This window comes from Mixophyes fleayi, chromosome 1 (assembly GCF_038048845.1).
Source record: "Mixophyes fleayi isolate aMixFle1 chromosome 1, aMixFle1.hap1, whole genome shotgun sequence".
NCBI classification, from domain to species: Eukaryota; Metazoa; Chordata; class Amphibia; order Anura; family Limnodynastidae; genus Mixophyes; species Mixophyes fleayi.
In genome coordinates this window covers 444,411,846-444,434,021 of record NC_134402.1, presented here as the reverse complement: position 1 = coordinate 444,434,021, position 22,176 = coordinate 444,411,846, and the positions used below count along the sequence as shown (strand labels likewise).

General features: G+C 45.6%; 1 pseudogene; it reads right to left on the bottom strand.

Moving 5' to 3' along the window:
• LOC142101336 (3-ketoacyl-CoA thiolase, mitochondrial-like) overlaps nucleotides 1–21,924 on the bottom strand; it is a 38,999-nt pseudogene extending 17,075 nt beyond the window's left edge.
• Between the last annotated feature and the right edge of the window lie 252 nt (nucleotides 21,925–22,176).

The following is a 22,176-nucleotide window of genomic DNA, read 5'->3' as shown; positions in this document are numbered from 1 at the left end:
TTTTAAGAAGAGTAGTATTGATTGGCTATGTTAACCCTTTGAATGCTAGGATATGTAGTGTTAACCTTTTGATTGCCTGACTTAACCCTTTGATTGTTTCACCACGTTAACTGTTTGAATGCTAGAGAATGAAATGTTAACCTCTTCCTCTAACAAATAGTATATTGTGCCAGTGTGCACTTTGTGTACCAGAGTTTTAGGGTCCTATTGCTATAATACAATAGGTGGTGGCAGTAAATAGGGGAGTATGTATGCGAGTTTTTATCTTTAGTAATTTTATATATTTTAGTTTAAATTATTGAACCATTATCTCAAACCTAGTTCCAATATGGCGGGATTGTTGTTGAATTGGCCTTAAAAATATTGTTTTTTTTAATTTTGATGTTAGTTAGTGTATGATAAAATGAAAAGAGAACAATACCAGTCATATTTATAATACATGTGGAACCATTATAGATTATCAGTAGATGTAGTCTTTAGAGAGATGAATAAATAATAGGTTATGACCCATGTGTGTATACTGTATGAGTCTAAGAAATACACTTTATTTAAAATCAACCTTATATGTTATAGCGGGTTTGTCATTTCTAGGTACCCTTTAAACACAGTGCTAATTATTAAGGGGTCAGCGCATTGAGCTTCATTATTCGAGCGCACTGATTGATTGGTTCAGTCACACAGTTCCATTTTGCTGTTTGGATAATCTAGTATTTTTTGGGGTAACTAGATGATAACACTAACTTATTGTTAGGAGGGGAGAGAAAGGTTTATATTTAGTATTAGATTGCACCTATGATCTAATAAATACCAATTTTGTAATATACTGTATATACTAATTGGTAGAGGTCCGTGCTTTATGTTCATCGTGACTTGGTCTCACCACCATTTTAACAATTTGGGTAGCTCAGTTTCAATGTAATCTGAGATTAAACAGATAGTTGTGAACATATTGTTAGGAGGAGAGAGAAAGGTTTATATTTACCATATACTTATACACATGCCAACTTTGAATTGAGTGTTGCATTTCGAAGTAAATCAAATGTATTTAGCTGGGGGAATCTAGTCTTGCATCATTTATCTATTATTTGGATGATGGGATTTTTATATTTACATTCTCCAGCTTGTAATTGTTTGGATTAATGTATATTATTGTGAGTTAAAACCTCTTGTCTGGAGATTTGTTTACAAATGGTAACAGATTGGTAATGGATTGGCTAAAGTGGCATTGAATTGACATGTCCCCTAGTACAGCTTGGCTAAGGAAAGAAATACATTTGTTTGGAGAGGGAGTTGAATAGCCCAGGACCTATTGGTTAACTGAACGTGCTAGGTGCCAGGACAGCCCTCTGACGAAGTCCCGATGGCGAAATGCGTAGAGAGATGGGCTGGCACATTTCCAGTTATGCAGTAAAGCTCTGTGCTATTGTATACTCTACTCTACTGTAATTTCAGCTTACAGCTTGTCCTGGTGTGTGCTTATATTACACTGGTCAATAATCAATTGTTTTTAATGCACTATGGAGCACTCACTTTCATTGTTTTTTCAGAATTTCTCTAGCCCGTGAGGTTTCTGGGTTTATTTAAAAGGGGAAGCAACAGACCTGTGAAATGTTTTGTTGCAAGAAAGCAATCTGGATTTACGTTTGCTGAGAAGATTATCACAGCTGCTTTATTTTGTCTCTGTTGTTGATATTTGATGCTATATTTGATTTTATATATATATATATATATATATATATATATATATATATATATATATATATTGTGGCAAAAGCCCACTACTGCAGAAGCACACGCGAACAACTTCTTCCTTTTTATGGTGCTTTATTGTCAGGATGGTAAATGTTTTGACACCGTATACTTGCACAGCAATCATGGAGACCCTAAACGCTAGCTATACATAGTCCAGCTCTCTCTCAGGACCAGCCAGCTCATCCAGCGTTGGTCTCCGTGCACAAATGATATAAACAAGCTTTTATACCTGATACTCCTCCCCCAGCCTTAGCTTGATGGACAGGTGACACACCCACCTTCTTTTTAAAAGGAAATGCCCATCACTGGCTTTCTTGTTCAAACAGACACACCCTGTCTGTTTGCTGAGAGGAAGGATTTCAAGTCATGTAAGTTAAACCAAATTTAAACTATTGCTTTTCATACATAGGTCTTTACATTCAATCTAGGTGCATTACTGCACAAATGTTTTACTCTACTTCCCTGCTTTCTCTGCATATTGCTAGCTAAATGCCTCCTTTTGTTACATATCCCTCCCCCTAGCGTCTCCAAGTAGGGGGACGCGGACTTCGCGAGGAACGCATATTTTCGTGACAACGCATCTGCATTTTTGTGTAGAATCCCGGGTCTATGTTCTACTGAGAACTTGAAAAAAGTGCTCAGTAGAACATAGACCCGGCTGTTGTTCAATCTTTCAAGCCTGGGGACAAGGTCCTAGTCCTGGTTCCCACAAAGGAAAGCAAACTTTTCGCCCATTGGCAGGGTCCATATGAAATTCTAGAGGCTGTCGGTCCTGTCAATTACAGAGTCCACCAGTTAGGTAGGAGAAGGGAGGAGCAAATATACCATGTTAACCTCCTTAAACCTTGGCATGATGAGGAAACCTCTCCTCAGGTAGTGAGTACTGCCATTGAAAAGTCTGAAGTGCCCATAGAGCTAGCCTTGTCCATTCAGCAGAGACAACAGACTGAATAAATGATTCGCCGGAACAGGGATGTCTTCTCTTCCATTCCTGGGTGCACTACCTTAATCGAACACGACATTATCACTGCGCCAGGAGTCATTGTCAAGCAGAAGCCATATCGTATTCCAGAAGCCAGACGGGTGGACGTGAGAAAGGAGGTCGAAAAGATGCTCCAGTTAGATGTGATTGAAGAGTCCACTAGTGAATGGAATAGTCCCATTGTGCTTGTCCTGAAACCCAATGGGACAATTAGGTTCTGCAATGACTTTAATCGCCTAAACAGTATGTCGCAGTTTGATGCCTATCCGATGCCACGTGTGGATGAACTAGTGGAAAATCTTGCTGGTAGCAATTATTTAACCACCCTTGATCTAACAAAGGGTTATTGGCAAGTTCCCCTGACTTCCACGGCCAAGCCAAAGACTGCATTTTCTACCCCTGATGGTCTCTATCAATATAAAGTCCTACCCTTTGGGTTGCATGGGGCACCTGCCACCTTCCAAAGGGCTATGAATAAATTGCTACGACCGCACAGAGCTTATGCAGCTGCTTACTTGAACGATATAGTGATTTTTACCCCAGACTGGGGATCACATTTAGCCAAAGTTGAGGCGGTCTTAGCTTCATTAAGGTCAGCAGGGTTAACAGCTAACCCAGAGAAATGTGCCATAGCCATGAGAGAAGCCAAATATTTGGGGTACATTGTTGGTCGAGGGCATGTAAAACCCCAGCTAGACAAAGTGGAGGCAGTCAAAGATTGGACAAGACCAGAGAAAAAGTCACAGTTAAAAACCTTTTTAGGCTTAGTAGGTTACTACAGGCGGTTTGTAAGCCACTTCGCCACTAGAGCTGCTCCACTTACGGACATGTTAAAAAAAAGTTGTCCAGATAGATTAACCTGGTCTGACTCTGCAGAAACCGCCTGGTCTGATCTTCGGTTAGCTCTTTGTTCCTCTCCAGTTCTACAAGCACCAGATTTTACCCGGAGGTTCTTCCTCCAGACTGATGCTTCTGGTGTTGGCTTAGGTGCAGTCTTGTCACAGGAGAAGAATGGAGTAGAAAATCCTGTCCTGTACCTAAGTCGTAAGTTGCTTCCAAGGGAACAAAAATATGCCACTGTGGAGAAAGAATGTCTCGCCATAAAATGGGTTACAGAAGCTCTGCGCTATTATCTCCTAGGCAGGGAGTTCACCCTAATAACATACCATGCACCATTAACATGGATGCAGAACAACCGGGAGGTAAATGCCAAGGTAACCCGCTGGTTCTTGGCACTACAACCTTTCAAGTTCTCAGTAGAACATAGGCCTGGGATTCTACACAAAAATGCAGATGCGTTGTCACGAAAATATGCGTTCCTCGCGAAGTCCGCGTCCCCCTACTTGGAGACGCTAGGGGGAGGGATATGTAACAAAAGGAGGCATTTAGCTGGCAATATGCAGAGAAAGCAGGGAAGTAGAGTAAAACATTGGCACAGTTATGTACCTAGGTGGAGATTAAACCAGGTATAAACATATGTGTAGTTTAAAATTGGTTTACTTACATGATTTAAAAGCTGCTTCCTCTCAGCAAACAGATAGGGTGGGTCTGATAGTCTAAACAGAGCCAGGGATGGGCGTTTCCTTTTAAAGAGAAGGTGGGTGTGCCACCTGTCCATCAAGCTAGGCCTGTGGGAGGAGTGTCGGGTATAAAACCCTGCTTGTTTCATTGTTCAGGGAGATCAACGCTGGGCTAGCTGGCTGATCTGGACAGAGAGCTGGACTATGTATAGTAAGCGTTGAGGGTCTCCATAATTGCTGTGCAAGTATACGGTGTCAAAACATTATTACCATCCTGACAATAAAGAACCATAAAAAGGAAGCAGTTGTACACGTGTGCTTCTGCAGTAGCGGGCTCTTGCCACAATATATATATAATTTCAGGGTGGAAAAGACATTATCACTGGCTGGAAAGACATGACATTTAAAAACCTTTCAGGTTTTGAAATAGAAATAGATTAACGCACCTTGATGTCTGATCCCATCTTGGTACCGAAGCGGATATTATAAACTGCATATGGAGTTTGACTCATGTTCTCAGTCCCTCCGCACAGAACAATCTCCGATTCTCTTAGGGCAATTTCCTGGGGTAAGAAAAGTGAAATCAATATTTATCTGCCTGAAATTAGAATAGTATTAGTTACACTGTATAAACAGCTGGGGTATTTTAATAGATCCATATAGTGCTATCAATATGATCGACTACCATCCTCTGAAAAGAAGAAAAATACATAAGTTCTGTACACAGAAAGATAATGAGCTCAACCTTATTCTTGTTTACAAGAGAATGTAAAGCCACTATTTGACATTAATATAGATATGGAAGGCTGTGCATTATTGAGTAATATACATGAACTACCAGGAGTGTATACAAGTTTAATGTGTTCTTTAACTCCTCTGCAGCAGGCTGCCAAATTAGGAGAAAGAAATTTCTTCAAAAGAGCAGACGTAGACTGACTGACAGCTTGGCTGAACTGCTTTTGGTAAAATGCATTGTGCTCATTGTTTGACTCTAACACAGATTAAGGGTCAGTGTCAGGGTTAGCTGCTTCTGTCCCTCCCTGATAAAATATCTTATCATATATTCAAACAGTCACACAATATATCAATGCTATTTCGCCAGGAAACCTCTCCTAACTACCTTTTTACCTGCACTCTGTGCTCTCGTGACTTGGAAGTGTTTACTGTAAGGGGGGACATAGGATTTCAGCCTAAGCCTTGCGCTTACTTATCCCTTAGGTTGCAGATTTAACTGGTCCCTTCCAAAACACAGACTCCTCATTTCTTGCACACTTAGGTTCTGCCACAATCTACTTATAACGCCCATAGAATGCCTATGACCTAATTACTCAATTGCGCACAATCTGTGCTCCCATAGTGAAAATAGTTAACACTTCCCACACTGGTATTTAATGTGTTAACACAGCCAAGCAATCCACCTCTAAACAGGCAGTGAATTTGTTTAAAACAATAGGGACAGCACTTAATAAATTTTATATGTAATATACAAAAAGTAATATGCTTACAAAAACAATTAATAAAAGGCAGCATAACACACACAGCAAAACAGATTTAAAAATAAAAAGGACAAAGTTTCAGAATATTAACTTACATACTGTCAGAATCACTCGGTGGAATTGATGATACCTGTCAGCAGTTGGCGCTACTGAGTACTGAGGCGCGGAGTCTAACATGCCCCTGGTTTTCACCAGGAACCCCCACAAGGAGGTATGGACTTGGGTGCAAGGGACGCGCAGGTCGCGGCCCTCAGTATCAGTCAGCTGGCGAGGTAACAATTGAGGCAGCGGTGACAGCCCACCAGGTTGCAGGATGGAAGAGTAGTCAACAAGCCGGGTCACAACCAGAGGAACGGATATAGCCAAATCAGAAGCAGGAGAATGGTCAGGAAGCCGGGTCAATACCAAATATCAGTCTAAGCCAGAATCAGGAAGCAAAGGAGAAGTCCGGAACAAGCCGGGGTCAGAATCCAAATAACAGCAACACAGGCACAAACGCTGGAGCAAGGCTGAAGACCAAATACTCTGGCACTAGACATGTGTCAAATGCTTCTTTATATACCCTAAGGTGCCTCCTGATATGGTTAGGGAGATTTTGGCGGTAACACATGCTGGCTGCAGACAGGTGAGCAGAGATAGCGTCCCGCTGCTAGGCAACAGGACGTGGTTGCTGAGAAGATGGAGGCGTCCGTCTCCTGCACCAAGTGTCAGTGCGGAGACGGCGCCTGACAGTACTCTCCCCTTTCTTCTTTTTCAGGGCTTGCAAGGTCACCTCTCTCTCACTCCTTCTTGAATTTGGCCAATAAGCGAGGGGCATGTATCTCTTGTACATCGATCCAAGATCTCTCCTCGGGGCCATAACCCTTCCAGTCAACAAGATATTGGTGGCGACCCCTGGAGATCCGGAAATCCAGAATCTGATTGATCTCATATTCATCCCCATGATCAGTCTTTACTGGGACCGGGGGTGGGGTTCTTTTGACAAATCTGTTGAGAACGAGGGGTTTAAGTAGAGCAATATGAAACTCATTGTGAATCTTGAGTGATGGAGGAACAAGGAGTTTGAATGTTACAGGATTTATAACTTGAGTGGTTTGAAAAGGTCTGATGTAACAGGGTGTGAGCTTCATGGTGGGAACTCGCAGTCTTAAATTCCTTGTGGATAACCACACTTTGTCCCCAACTCGAAGTCTGGGGACTGGTCTACGGTGACGATCGGCGCTAGCTTTGTAGCGTTGGGAGGATTCCAATAATTTGGACATCGCCTGAGACCATATTTCAGAAAAGTCCTGAATGAGATTCTGCATGGCCGGAAGCGCTGAACCAGGTTGGGAAAGTTCAGGAAGGAGAGGGTGAAACCCATAGGTAAGAAAAAAGCGGAGACGAACCAGTAGATACATGCACCTGGTTATTATGAGCAAATTCTGCCCAACACAAGAAACGACTCCATTCAGCCTAATTACCCGAAGAGTAGGTCCTGAGAAATTGTTCCAAGTCTTGGTTGACCCCTCTCCGTTTGGCCTTTGGTTTGATGGTGGTACCCTGAGGAAAACTTTAGATTGACCCCCAACTCTTTGCAGAATGATCTCCAGAACTTGGACACGAACTTTACTCCTCTATCCGAGATAAAATCCTGGGGACAGCCGTGAAGACGGAAAATCTCCTTGATGAAGAGGTTAGCAAGGATAGAAGCCGAAGGAAGTCCCTTGAGAGGTATGAAATGTGCCAACTTGGAAAATCTATCCACTACCACCCAGATAGTATTGAATCCATGGCTAGCTGGTAAATCGGTGACGAAATCCATAGAAATACTAGTCCATGGTCTCTCTGGAATAGGAAGTGGTACCAAGGTTCCTGCAGGAGACTGCCTAGGTGTCTTGTGTCTGGCACAGATTCCACAAGCGGCAACATAGGCCTTAACGTACGCCCGGATAGAGGGCCACCAATAATGCCTAGAAATCAACGAGAAGGTCTTCTTGACACCCGCATGCCCGGCAAACAGAGACTCATGGACCCACTAGAAAGCCTTAGGCCGAAGCCTGGAAGTGAGAAAGGAGCGACCAGGAGGAGGAACCTTGGTTGAGGTTCTAGTGAGGGCCACAATGGTAGTAGGGTCCAAGATGGTTCTGGGGGCAGGTTGAAGATCTCTATCATCAAATGACCGGGAGAGAGCATCCGCCCTGATATTCTTAACCCCAGGTCGAAAGGTCAAAATGAGATTAAAACGGGCAAAAAACAAGGACCAGCGGGCCTGACATGAGTTTAGACACTGAGCTGTTAGCAAGTACGTTAAGTTCTTGTGGTCCGTGTAGACAGTAACAGGATGCTCAGCCCCCTCAAGCAAATGTCTCCACTCCTCTAGGGCTGTTTTGATGGCCAATAATTCTTTATCCCCAATACCGTAGTTTAATTCACTGGGGGAAAATCTTCTGGAGCAGAAACCACAGGGATGAAACTTTCCATCAGAATCTCTCTGTGAAAGAATGACTCCTATGCCAATGGAGGATGCATCAACTTCAACAACTCCCCCGTTGCCCTCTCCTATGGTGGCCTCTCCTTCACCCACTCCACCAGACCTGGTGCCCGCCCAGGTGGGGGAGTGGGCCTCCTCCTATCCTCCTCCTGTACTTTTTGTGTCATTCCCCCTGAACCCTCCCTCTCCTTCTCCTCCTTCGAAGACCGTTCCATCCGCCTCTTCTTCCCCATCAATCTCCGTGTTACTGTCGTCTACCACCCCCCTGGCCCCACCTCCCTCTTCCTTGATAACTTCACTGCTTGGCTCCCTCACTACCTCTCCTCCGACCTCCCCTCCATCATCCTCGGTGACTTTAACTTTTCTCTGGACAATCCCTCTGACCCTGCTTCCTGCAAACTGCTCACCCTTTCTTCCTCCCTTGGTCTTACCCAATGGACCTCCTCCTCTACCCACTGCCTTGGCCACTCCCTTGATCTTGTCTTCTCCTACCTATGTAATCTCTCTGACTTCTCCATCTCTCCCTTTCCTCTATCCGATCACCATCTCCTCTCCTTCTCTCTCTCCTCCTCTCCTGCTCCCCTCCCCCTGCCCAAACCTACTATATCCATACGCAATATCGACGCCCTCGACCCAGCCTCTCTGTCCTCCTCTCTTGATACTCTCCTTTCCCCCCTTTCCTCCCTGTCCTGCCCCAACCAGTCGGTCTCCCTCTACAATCTCACCCTCACCTCTGCTCTGGATGCGGTCGCCCCTGCCCACTCCGTCCACCCTCGCTGCTCCAAACCCCAACCCTGGCACACCAAACTTACCCGCCTAATGCAAAAATGCTCCTGTACCGCTGAATGCCACTGGAGAAAATCCCGCTCCCTGGCTGACTTCCTCCACTTCAAATTCATCCTCTCATCCTACAGCTCTGCCCTCTCACTCGCTAAACAATCTTTCTTTAAATCCCTCATCTCTTCCCAATCCTCTAACCCCCGCCGCCTTTTCGCCACCTTTAGCACTCTCCTGTTTCCTCAAACTTAACCTCGCCAAAACTGAACTTATAGTCTTTCCTCCCCCTCGCACCTCGCCCCCCCTCTGACATTTTTATCACCGTCGACAACACCTCTATCTCCCCTGTCCCCCAACTTCGCTGCCTCGGGGTCATCCTCGACTCCTCTCTCTCCTTTGGCCCCCACATTCTCTCTCTTGCTAAATCCTGCCGATTCCAGCTGCGTAACATCACTTGCATCCGGCCCTTCCTTACCCAAGATGCCACTAAATGTCTTATTCACTCTCTGATCATCTCCCGCTTGGATTACTGCAACCTCCTCCTTACTGGCCTCCCCCACTCTCACCTCGCTCCCCTTCGATCTGTACTTAACGCAGCCGCTAGGCTCATCTTCCTTTCTCGCCGCTCCTCTTCTGTCTCCCCCCTCTACCAATCCCTTCACTGGCTCCCCTTTCCCTTCAGAATCCTGTTCAAGCTCCTCACTCTTACATATAAGGCCCTCGCCAACTCCACTGCACCCTACATCTCCTCCCTCCTCTCAACTCATGCTCCATCCCGCCCTCTCTGATCGGCCAATGACCATCGCCTCTCTTCCCCCCTGATCACCTCCTCCCACGCGCGTATCCAAGACTTCGCCCGCGCTGCCCCCCTCCACTGGAACAAGCTCCCTCCATCAGAACTTCCCTTAATCTGTCCAGTTTCATACGGGCTTTAAAAACCCACCTTTTTCTTAAAGCTTTCCAGTCTCCCACTTAACTTCCTACCTTTTCTCCCGACTCTTCCACTTCATTCCCCTTCCCTTATCCTTATCCTCCGTTCCTCCTTCTCTCCCCTGTGTCTCTCTGTCAGTCTACCCCATCCCTTAGATTGTACGCTCCTTTGAGCAGGGTCTTCTCTCCTCCTGTCTCCACCACTTTTACTCTGCTCACCAGCTACCTAGCCTTCCTCCTTGATGACCCCCTTCCCCCGTCCCCTCTCGCTCCCTCCTCTTCCCCCTGGGGGTCTCCCTCTTTTCCAGAAGTCTTGGATAAAGTGCTGATAATAATTGGCGAAGCCAATAAAACATTGGATAGCCTTGAGACCCAATGGTTGTGCAAATTGAGAATGGCAGCCACTTTCCAAGGATCCATGGAAAGACCAGCACCGGACACAACATATCCCAGGAAGTGGACCTGAGATGCTTCAAAGACACACTTCTCCAGCTTGCAGTAAAGGTGGTTGTAACGTAGTCGAGAGAAAACCTCCTTGACGTGACCTTGTGTCACTCACCGGATGCTCGCCAACAGCTGTTACTTCAATGTTACCAATCGTTAACCTCCCAAGGAACATCTGGACAGACTGTTACAGCTAATATTGAAGCTCCTGTGCTTTCCTCCATTTCCCCAGTGCCATCCCAGGTGTCTACAGCTCCTACGCTTCACCTGCCTACTCCGTCAAAATATGACGGGGACCCCAAAACTTGTAGAGGTTTCCTTAACCAATGTTCAGTCCATTTTGAACTCCAACCTCAAAATTTTTCTACCCATCGTTCCAGAGTGGCCTATCTTATCTTATTGTTTTCTGGACAAGCCCTGGCTTGGGCCTCCCCTCTGTGGGAGAGAAACGATCCAATTCTACAAGATAGTGCCAAATTCATTTCCACGTTCCGAAGTGTGTTCGATGAACCAGGTCGTGTGACCTCCGCTGCTTCCAGCATTCTTCGTTTGCGACAAGGCTCCCATACAGTAGGACAGTATGTCATTCAATTTAGGATCTTAGCCTCTGAACTTCAGTGGAACACTGAAGCATTAGTTGCCGCCTTCTGGCAGGGGCTCTCCGATAAAATTAAAGATGCACTGACTACCCAAGAGCTTCCTTCGTCACTAGAAGATTTGATCTCTCTTTGCCATCGTGTAGATATGAGATTTCGTGAAAGAGAGTCTGAGAAAACAACGGCTGTCAAAGCACCTCTTCGTTTAAACCCTCAATTTCGTCCAGCTCCATCCTCTGTGATTCCCATGGAGATAGGACGTTCCAAATTATCTTCAGAGGAGAGGAAACGAAGAGTAAAGAATAGACTCTGTATCTATTGTGCTGATTCCACGCATATGCTCAGCTCTTGCCCTAAGAAATCGGGAAATGCCAGGCCCTAACTAGTTCTGGAGAGGTGAAGTTAGGGTCCCTGGAGTCCTCTCCATTGTCTATGAAATCTAAAGTCTGCGCTTTTGATGTTACGATTTCCTTTGCTACCAAATCCTTTGAGTCACAGGCATTGATTGATTCCGGAGCAGCAGGAAATTTCATTTCTAAATCACTAGTGAATCAATGGTCCCTACCAGTGATCACTTTAAAAACACCCATTACTGTGACGGCTATAGATGGATCACGTCTCATCAATGGTCTCATCACCCAGAGTACGTCTCCAGTAACCCTTCAGATTGGTGTACTACACCATGAAGAAATTTCGTTTTTAATTCTTCCAGTTACGACAAGTCCGATTGTCTTAGGCCTTCCATGGCTTCAGTGTCACTCTCCCCAGATTGACTGGCACACCCCTCAAGTTACGTCTTGGGGGTCTGAATGTCACCATCGTTGTCTTTCTCAAGTTATTCCTCTTAAAGTACAGCAATCTTCCATCTCATCTTCCTCCCCGGGACTCCCTCCTCAGTATGCTTCATTTGCCGATGTGTTTGATAAAGCTCAGTCTGAACGTCTTCCTCCTCATCGTTCTTGGGATTGTCCGATCGACCTTCTACCTGGCAAGACTCCTCCCAGGGGTCGGGTTTATCCTCTCTCGTTACCTGAGACTCAAGCCACATCTGAGTACATACAGGAGAATCTCCAGCGTGGGTTCATTCGACCTTCCACCTCTCCCGCTGGAGCTGGGTTCTTCTTCGTCAAAAAGAAGGATGGATCATTACGCCCTTGTATAGATTTTCGTGGACTCAACGCCATTACTATCAAAAATCGGTATCCCATTCCGCTGATCACTGAGCTATTCGATCGCATCAAGGGAGCTCGGATATTTACTAAGTTGGATCTTCGTGGTGCCTACAATTTAATTAGAATCCGTTCCGGTGACGAATGGAAGACCGCGTTCAACACCAGAGATGGGCATTACGAATATTTAGTAATGCCCTTCGGGCTGTGTAATGCCCCCGCTGTTTTCCAGGGTTTCATCAATGAGATCTTTCGGGACTTATTATATGTATGTGTCGTTGTCTACCTGGACGACATATTGATCTTCTCACAGGACCTGCCTTCTCATCACCAACAGGTGGCAGAGGTCCTCTCCAGACTACGGAAAAACTCATTGTTCTGTAAATTGGAAAAATGTTCATTCGAGTTACCCCAGATTCCATTCTTGGGGTATATAGTTTCCGGAGTTGGCCTGAAGATGGATCCAGACAAAGTAAATGCTGTACTACATTGGCCTCAGCCAACTACTCTTCGTGCCATCCAGCGTTTTTTAGGTTTTGCCAATTACTATAGACGCTTCATTCAAGACTTTTCATCCATTGCATCTCCTATTGTGGCCCTAACTCGGAAAGGGGCTAATACTAAGCAATGGTCATCGGAGGCTCTCCAAGCCTTTCAAATTCTCAAAGAGTCCTTCTCGTCTGCTCCCATTCTTCGACAGCCTGATGTGACACTCCCCTTCTTCCTAGAAGTAGATGCCTCCAATGTGGGCTTAGGAGCCATTCTCTCCCAACGCTCGGAGCAACAAAAATTACATCCTTGTGCCTTCTACTCTCGGGGTCTTCTGCCCGCAGAGAAAAATTATACTATCGGGGACAAGGAGTTGCTGGCCATCAAAGCTGCATTGGAGGAATGGAGATACTTGTTGGAAGGAGCTCGCCATCCGGTGACGATCTTCACGGATCATAAGAACTTGTCATATTTGCAATCTGCCCAATGCTTGAACCCTCGTCAAGCAAGATGGTCTCTTTTCTTTTCCCGTTTTGAATTAATTATAACCTTCAAACCAGCCGCTAAGAACAAGAAAGCTGACGCTCTATCTCGAGCTTTTGTGACGTCCTCTGATGTAGAAGAGGTTCCCAACCATACTATTCTAGACCCCAAATGTATTTCTCTGGCTGCTTCATCCACCAAAATGCTACCATTTGGGAAGACCCTCGTGCCTCCTACTCTGAGGAGGAAAATCCTTTCGTGGTTCCATGCCTCTCGTTTTTCTGGACACGCCGGTGAACACAAGACCTTTGAGATTCTCTCTCGAAGTTACTGGTGGCCTTCTATGAGGAGAGACGTCAAAGAGTTTATTGCTTCCTGTGATTTATGTTCTCAGTTCAAATCCTCCCGCAGAACTCCAGCAGGGTTGCTGCGACCACTACCCATTCCGTCCAAGCCTTGGACCCATATTAGTATGGATTTCGTTACTGATTTGCCACCAAGTAAGAATCACAATACTATTTGGGTAGTGGTAGACAGATTTTCGAAGATGGCCCATTTCGTCCCTCTGTCCGGTTTACCTTCCTCGTCTACTCTGGCTGAACATTTCATTAAAGAAATCTTTCGCATCCATGGATGTCCATCCAAAACTCCGTTCTTTGTGGTCTACGGTCACCATCCGTCTTTTCCGGAATTTCCTGCCCTCCCGCCCACCCAAGTTCCTGCTGTGGAGACTGCTTGTCAGACCTTCAAAAATATCTGGTCTCAGGTCAAAACCTGTTTAAAGAAGACATCTAACAAATATAAGTCTTTCGCAGATAAGAAGAGGCGGGCTATTCCACCACTAAAAATTGGAGATCGTGTCTGGTTATCTACCAAAAATATTCGTTTGAAGGTTCCATCTATGAAATTCGCCCCTCGTTTTATTGGTCCATATAGGATCATTCAAGTTATCAATCCAGTATGTGTTAAACTTCTTCTTCCTAAGAATCTTCGGATTTCCAATGCCTTCCATGTGTCCTTGCTCAAACCTCTCATCATCAACCGTTTCTCGGCTCCTCCCTCAGCACCGCAGCCAGTTCAAGTTCATCAGGAGGAGGATTTCGAGATTACTGAGGTATTGGATGCAAAAATTTCGCGAGGAGTCCTCCGTTTCCTCGTTCATTGGAAGGGCTTTGGTCCTGAAGAGCGTTCATGGATCAAAGCTGAAGATCTTAATGCTCCTGCCCTTCTGAAGAAGTTTTATTCCAAAAATCCGGACAAGCCCGGTTCCAGGCGTTCTGTGCCCACCTTTAAAAGGGGGGGTACTGTCACTCACCGGACTGTGAGTGCTTCTTCCCGGACATTTAGGAACCGTGGTCGTCCTCCATCCTGAGGGACTGCGCATGCGCAGCCCTTTCTAAACCTTCAGTGTATGTTCCTTTAACTTAATTGGCAGATCAGGCAACCTCCCTATATTAAGCACCTGTGGTCAACACCACGTTGCCTGATCTTGGAGTCTCATTCTCCATGAGTCTCTGAAGGTGTTCCTGTGTTTCCTCGTTTATTCAGCCCAGCTGATTCCTGTGGTTTCCAAACCACTTCTACCTCTGTGGTTTCCAAACCACTTCTACTACTGTGGTTCCCATACCACTTCTACCATCTACTGTATCATCGTGACTGTAAGCTGATTCCTATCCGCTGCCTCCGTGCACTACAGTCTTCTAACCACTTCAACTCTACCATGTATTATTGGGACTGTTAGCTGATGCCTATCCGCTGCCTCCGTGCACTACAGTCTTCAACCTGCAACTCGTCTGTGTTTAATCATCGTGACTGTTAGCTGATTCCTATCCGCTGCCTCCGTGCACTACAGTCTTCAACCTGCAACCCGTCTGTGTTTCATCGTGACTGTTTGGCTGATTCCTATCCGCTGCCTCTGTGCGCTTCAGTCTTCAGTCCTTGTCAACTCTCCCGTGTTTCCTTGAGTTTGCTGCCGCTATTGCTACCCGCTACTCTCCGTGATCAACAGTTCCAGTTCAACTCTGCTCTCCCGTGTCCCATCGTTACTGCACCTGCTGGTTGCTATTGGCTACCTCCGTGTTCCCGCAGAGACCCGCTGCTGCTACTCCTCAGCGCTACTCATCCATCTACTGCTGATCCGCTCTCCACGCTTTCCTGTGTTCCCTGCTGGTCTACCTACCTGTGCGCTGCACCTACTAGACCACCGCTTCACCCATCCAGGGACTTTGCATCCTGCCGGCCTCCTGCCGTTCAGGTATCTCTGCACTCCTGTCTGACTGCCTTCTCCTGAACCACGGTATGCATACTTCTCATTGACTGTGCTGTGTATTGCATACCTTGCTGGACTGTGTTGGTTCTCCTCTGGAGTTTGCTATCCGCTGAGTCTATTGCCATCATTGACTGTGTTATCTCGTGCTGGATTACTTCAAGAGACTTTCTATATTGGCAGTGTTGTTCAGTCATATATACATTTATATTGTGCATATTACTGTGGATCAAAGTCAAGGTGCCCGTGTATATCTTGTGTTGCAGTCTCTCCCCGTGCACCTCCTCACATATATATTCAGTGATACAACTTGCTAGTGGCAGACCACTGACCCCTGTTTCCAGTTTCACCTGTTCCAGTATCCTCTCACATAGCAGTGGTACAACTTGCTAACGCAGACCACTGACTCCCCGGATACCTCCACTTGGATTCCATTCCTTCACTCAGACAGCGGTACAACTTGCTATCCGCAGACCGCTGACTCTCATCACCTCCTCGTTTCTGTTGGACATTCCTCCTCACTATAGCAGTGGTACAACTTGCTACCGCAGACCACTGACTACCTTCACGTGTCCTTTGTCCATACAGTTCCTCGTGTATTACTACCTCCATATTGCCAGTGCTGCTAGTCATAGACTTTCCTGAGCATCTCATCATCTGCTATTTCCTGTTCCGTGATCACCCTGCTACCAGAGTATCATATTACCACCTATACTGCTCTGGTAAGCCTATCACCTGGTGATCTCTGGGTAAAGACTCCTAGTGCCCGTGACACCTTGATGGGATTCTAAGTCCCTGGAGAATATAAGTATGTCATCCAGATAGACAACAACTGAGAGATAGAGTAGGTCTCGGAAGATGTCGTTAATGAACTCCTTGAAGACCGCTGGGGCATTGTAAAGGCCAAAAGGCATCACCAGGTATTCATAGTGGCCATCCCGAGTGTTAAAAGCGGTCTTCCATTCATCGCCCTCACGAATCCTAATCAAATTATAGGCGCCCCTGAGGTCTAGTTTGGTGAAAATCGTGGCACCTTTGATCCGATCGAATAACTCGGAAACCAGGGGTATGGGGTACCTGTTCTTCACTGTAATGGCATTGAGCAGTCTGCAGTCGATGCATGGTCTTAGAGAACCATCCTTCTTCTTTACAAAAAAAAAAATCCTGCTGTCACAAACTCACTTGCTTTCTGCTGATGATTTCCTGTCTCTGTGTACAGCAGCACTTCCTGGTTTGGGTGGTCACACGATCGGGGCTGGGAGGCGGCTTTTACTATCCACAGACTATATTAAGCTCACCTGGACATTGCAGCCTTGTCAGAGCAAAAAGTTCACTTCCTGTTCCTGGCTCCTGTGCTTGGTGGATTGCTGTGTCTTCCAGTCTCCTGTGTCTTCCTGTGTGCTGATCTCTGCCTGTTAGACTATCCTGGCTCTCCAACCCCTGTGTACCAACCCGGCTTGCTGACCATCCCTCTGTTCTTGTGACCCGTGTACCAACCCCGGCTTGTTTGACTCCGAGTTGCCTCCTGATTCTGCCTGACTCCATTCCTGTGCACCAAACCGGCTTGTCTGACGCCGCATCTTCCGCTCCACTCCGCTGCACTACATCTTGGGGCGAACCCGAGGACCGCGACCTGAGACTCCTGGCAGCGAAGCCCACCCCGCCTTGCGGCGGTTCTTGGTGAACACCTGGGAGATTGTTAGACTCCGCGCCTCAGGTAAGCCAGCGCTAATCAAGATTAGTAGTAGTAGAATCCAGTATCCGTTACACCTGCATCGGCAGGTGAGGAAGATTTTCTAATAAATCCTCGAGGTTTTCAGATACATACTCGGTCATGGCTCGAGTCTCAGGAAGGGAAAGAGAGTACGTTCTACCATGAGGAATCTTCTCTCCAGGAATAAGTTCAATGGAACAATCACAAGGACTGTGGGGTGGAAGCATCTCAGCGGCAGTTTTACTGAAGATATCCACGAAGGCAGCATATTCAGATGGCAACCCAAGACTGGGTTTGAGAGCGTGACACCTAATAGGCAGTGTCTTGAGGCATCGATCAGCGCAGAGCGGACCCCAGGAAGTAACTTGAGCATGTTGCCAATCAAATTGGGGTGAATGGTCCCTTAACCAGAGTAGTCCTAATATTACTGGATTAACAGTTTGTGGAAGGACTAGAAATGAGATCCATTCAAAATGGAGGAGACCAATTTGCAGTCGGATTGGCCGGGTGGCCTGAGAGATAGATCCATTGGCCACTCTGTTACCATCCACCGCTGTCAGAACCAAGGGTTGCAATAATGATTCCAGGGGTAGATGAAGGTTAGCTGCTAAGGATACAGAAATAAAGTTTCCAGCTGCCCCCGAATCCACGAAGGCCTGAAGGGAGACCAGACCCTGGGAAGCATGGATGATGATGGGCATCAAAAAGTCAGTTTTGTCTGGAGAATAGGGGGAAGATGTACTCAGCCCTAGACCGGCCTTCCTGGCACCGACTACGATCTGGTGTTTCCCGGTCTCTTGGGACACTGTGATAGAATTTGAGATGGGTCAGTGCAGTAGAGGCATAGATGGTTTTTAAACCTTCATTCCCGTTCTTCCACAGTTAGGCAAGAACGCCCGATCTGCATAGGCTCCTCAGGCAGAATTGGTGGGTTCTGAAAAGTGGGAGCCAAGCGTGGACTAGCCCGGCGAGTCTGTTCACGTTCCTGATTATGCTCCAGAAACCGGATATCGACCTTGATGCATAAGGAGATCAGATCTAGGGTAGCTGGTAAATCCCTGGAGACAAACTCATCCTTGATCCGATCTGTCAGCCCCTGCCAGAAGGTAGCTACAAGGGCCTCATTATTCCAGTTTAGTACTGAGGCGAGAGTCCTGAACTGAACGGTGTATTGACCCACGGGAAGGCTTCCCTGATGTAGCTTTAGAATGCTGGAGGCTGCAGAAGCAACTCGACCAGGCTCATCTAATACTTTTCTGAAGGTTTGTATGAAGGAAGACGAATTTTGTGACAGGGGGTCATCATGCTCCCAGAGAGGAGAGGCCCAGACAAGCGCTTGATCCATGAGTAGCGAAATAATATATGCCACCTTGGCTCGTTCTGAAGAAAAATTTCCTGGTGATAGTTCGAACTGGATAGCACATTGGTTGAGAAACCCTCTGCACTTTCACGGATCACCACCGAATTTGTCGGGAGGTGGGATGCGAATCCCTCCAGTAGGATTAGGTGCAGCTGAAGCAGGAGAGCCGACAGCAGGGGGTACGGGAGCAACAGATACTCCGGGCGGAGTCAGGGTTCTCTGGAGGGTATCCATGTGTGTAGCCCATCCCTGAAGGCACTGCAGGAGCTGAGTCTGGTTAACCTCTTGTTGATCAACTTGGCGAGTCAGGTGCTGCAGGAGGTCAATAGCAGAGAGGTCACCAGGGCTCTTCAGAATTTGACATGGCCAGAGCATACTGTCAGAATCACTCTGTGGAATTGATGATACCTGCCAGCAGTTGGCGCTACTGAGTACTGAGGCGCGGAGTCTAACACGCCCCTGGTTTTCACCTAGAACCCCCGCAAGGAGGTATGGACTTTACTACAAGGGACGCGCAATTCACGGCCCTCAGTTCAGTATCAGTCAGCTGGCGAGGTAAAAATTGAGGCAGCGGTGACAGCCCACCAGGATGCAGGATGGAAGAGTAGTCAACAAGCCGGGTCACAACCAGAGGAACGGATATAGCCAAATCAGAAGCAGGAGAATGGTCAGGAAGCCGGGTCAATACCAAATATCAGTCTAAGCCAGAATCAGGAACCAAAAGAGAAGTCAGGAACAAGCCGGGGTCAGAATCCAAATAACAGTAACACAGGAACAAACGCTGGAGCAAGGCTGAAGACCAAATACTCTGGCACTAGACATGTGTCAGAGGCTGCTTTATATACCCTAAGGTGCCTCCTGATAGGGTTAGGGAGATTTCGGCGGTAACACATGCTGGCTGCAGACAGGTGAGCAGAGATAGCATCCTGCTGCTAGGCAACAGGACGTGGTTGCTGAGAAGATGGAGGCGTCCGTCTCCTGCACCAAGTGTCAGTGCGGAGACGGCGCCTGACACATACGAGTTGTATAATCTGCGCCAAGGGAAATTGGCTTGGAAGATGGACAGCTTATCAATGTTGATTGATTTATCTAAAGACTGACAATTTCTTGTAAGTGATATGATCTTTTTAAAGATACTTTTTCACTTCCCCCTTCTGAGAGGGGTTGGTCTCCCGGTGAGGCCTGTGACACCTTTTACAACTACAATTACATCTTGCCTGATTTTATTCCCAATGCTAAAATGTAACATAACTTTCCAGCGGAGTGTCACACAAACCCAATTATATCATTAATAAATCCAATACAAATTTGTGAATCTCCAGATACCAAACACAGATATGTCACATGTATTAGTTGAGCTAATGCCCATTTTTCCTAAACTTCTCTGTGTGACAGAATGCTTTATTCGACGTATAGGTTGCCCTTCATCATGCTATTTATGAATATGTGTTTGATCACTAATTATATTGATTGTAAGGAGTATTATGGAAATGGAATTATATTTGTCTATATAAAATATAGCAAGCCATCATGTGGCCTCCTTGTGTAAGAGCTACAGCTAGGAGTGACTCCCTAGTGTCTCTCTAAAAACTCTCCTATGCCAGGATGTATCTTACACAGGGGGCTTTTGCAGCTGCTCAGTTTCCTAAAAGGTGGCAATGCTATCTGGTAATTCTGGGATCTGCAGAGCCATCGAATGAACAAAGGCCATTTGACAGCAGGGTTCTGCTTTGAAGGCATTAGCATTTAACTTACAGGAAAACACAAATTATAAATGGATTTATTTGATATACCATATTTACAAATCAATTATGATTATGCTTTATTTCCCACAATGATGTTATTTGTTAATCCTTATAACTGTAATTAATTCCTCCCTGTTCAGTACAGTCAGTTTGTCAGGTTAACACTGGACAATGTAATTTACCTCCATGTTTTATGTCTGAAGATTTACTATTTGGGGCATAATGATAAAGTCATACGCAAAAGGGTTACACAGTGTTTATTTTGTAGGGGTGGTTCCCAAAAGTGGTCACTTATGAATCTTCTAGGCGGATAAATAGATTATGGGACACATTTTTTCCTGTTTATAAATGACTACCAGAATAGACGAAGTGGGGACAATTGTTGCCAAACCTGCTCACAGTCTGTATACACAGACATAGCATAAAAATATGTCTAACACGGATCTTTCCATGTGCCAAGTTCAATTCAGTAATGACAATGTTTGGAGGTAAGGACGCAATAGCTAAAATGAAATACAAGCAGCATGTTAATAGTGATGGTTTTACTTAAACCCATTTGTTTTCCTGTACCTGACACCCATTGACAATGGACTGAAAACCGGAGCCGCAGAGTCTGTTGACAACTAGAGCTGGAACAGGTACAGGTATTCCTGCACGGAGACCGACATGTCTGGCCAGGAAGATCGCATCGGGGGCACTCTGCAACATCAAACATATTATTCATATTACAACCAAAAGCACGGAGATACTCTCACGACACTCCTAAAATGATTAAAATAAAGTAAAAAAATATTTATTGAGGCAACAACAACAAAGATAAATTGACACCATATAACTTATATTAAAAAGAATAAGGCTTGCCAATTAATTTTTCTTTTGCTCAAATACAAACATGGTGCAAGAAGGATAAGATGAGTGCACGGGCAGTAGATAATGGCACCTCCTTCGTCTAACATTTCTATCCCCAATTGGCTTGCATTGGTACAGGTACCTGATGGAAAGTATCAAAAAATAAAAGTAATATGAAAAAATATTGTTATAAAACATATGGAATAATAAAGACTGAGGGGTCTATTAAGCAAGACCCCTGCATTAGGAAGATTTTCACATGCTACCAGCTCATGCATGTGCATTGCAGCTGGAAGCCCAGACGTTAAGCAAATAAGATGTAGAAAAACCCCACAACTTATTTTAAAAAAGAAAAAATGCTTTATTTTAATAGGGGGTCTAGCCATTGAGTGTTATGTTCCTGGTTGAGTATCACCAGGATAAAAATTATACTGAAAATAAAAATGCATTTCCAAGGGGAGATGTACAAAGAGGAAACATGAGAGAAGTCTACTCTGATCCCTTATGCACCGCAACTAATGGAGGAAGAGAAGAAAGAAGGTAGAACTCTACAGGAATGATTGGAGAGGCTGAATGACAAGCAGAATATGGAAAGGTCTTTGAAGCCAAAGAGCGTTAGCAAATCCATGCATAAGGAGGAAATGTTTCACAGCTGACAAATGTCCAGTGTTAGGAATCAGCCTATCATACCTGGGCAACGTTGGCAAACACCACACTGTCCACGAGATCCGGAGCCACGTTTCCAGAGGCCAGAGCGGCTTTTGCTGCGATCTCACCCAGGTCTGTTGCAGTGTGATCTTTCAGCACACCACCAAAGTTGCCAAATGGGGTCCTTTTGGCAGCAACAACAAAAATACCTATAAAAGTTAAACTTTACATGAGAGAACATACATTGCAGCTGCACAACCACAGAAGTATTCAACTTTACACAACTCCTGGGCCATAGACGAAGGTCAGGGCACTTTTTCAATATCCGTTTTCATCTTCTGTTTATCGTTAGTCATGTGTCCTAATTATTAATGGATGAATGCGTTTCTAGCTCGCTGATATCACTTCTAATATATTATAGTACCAACATCTTACCATAACAAGGGGGATGTGGTGTTACTTCAGTATATACAGTGAGGATAT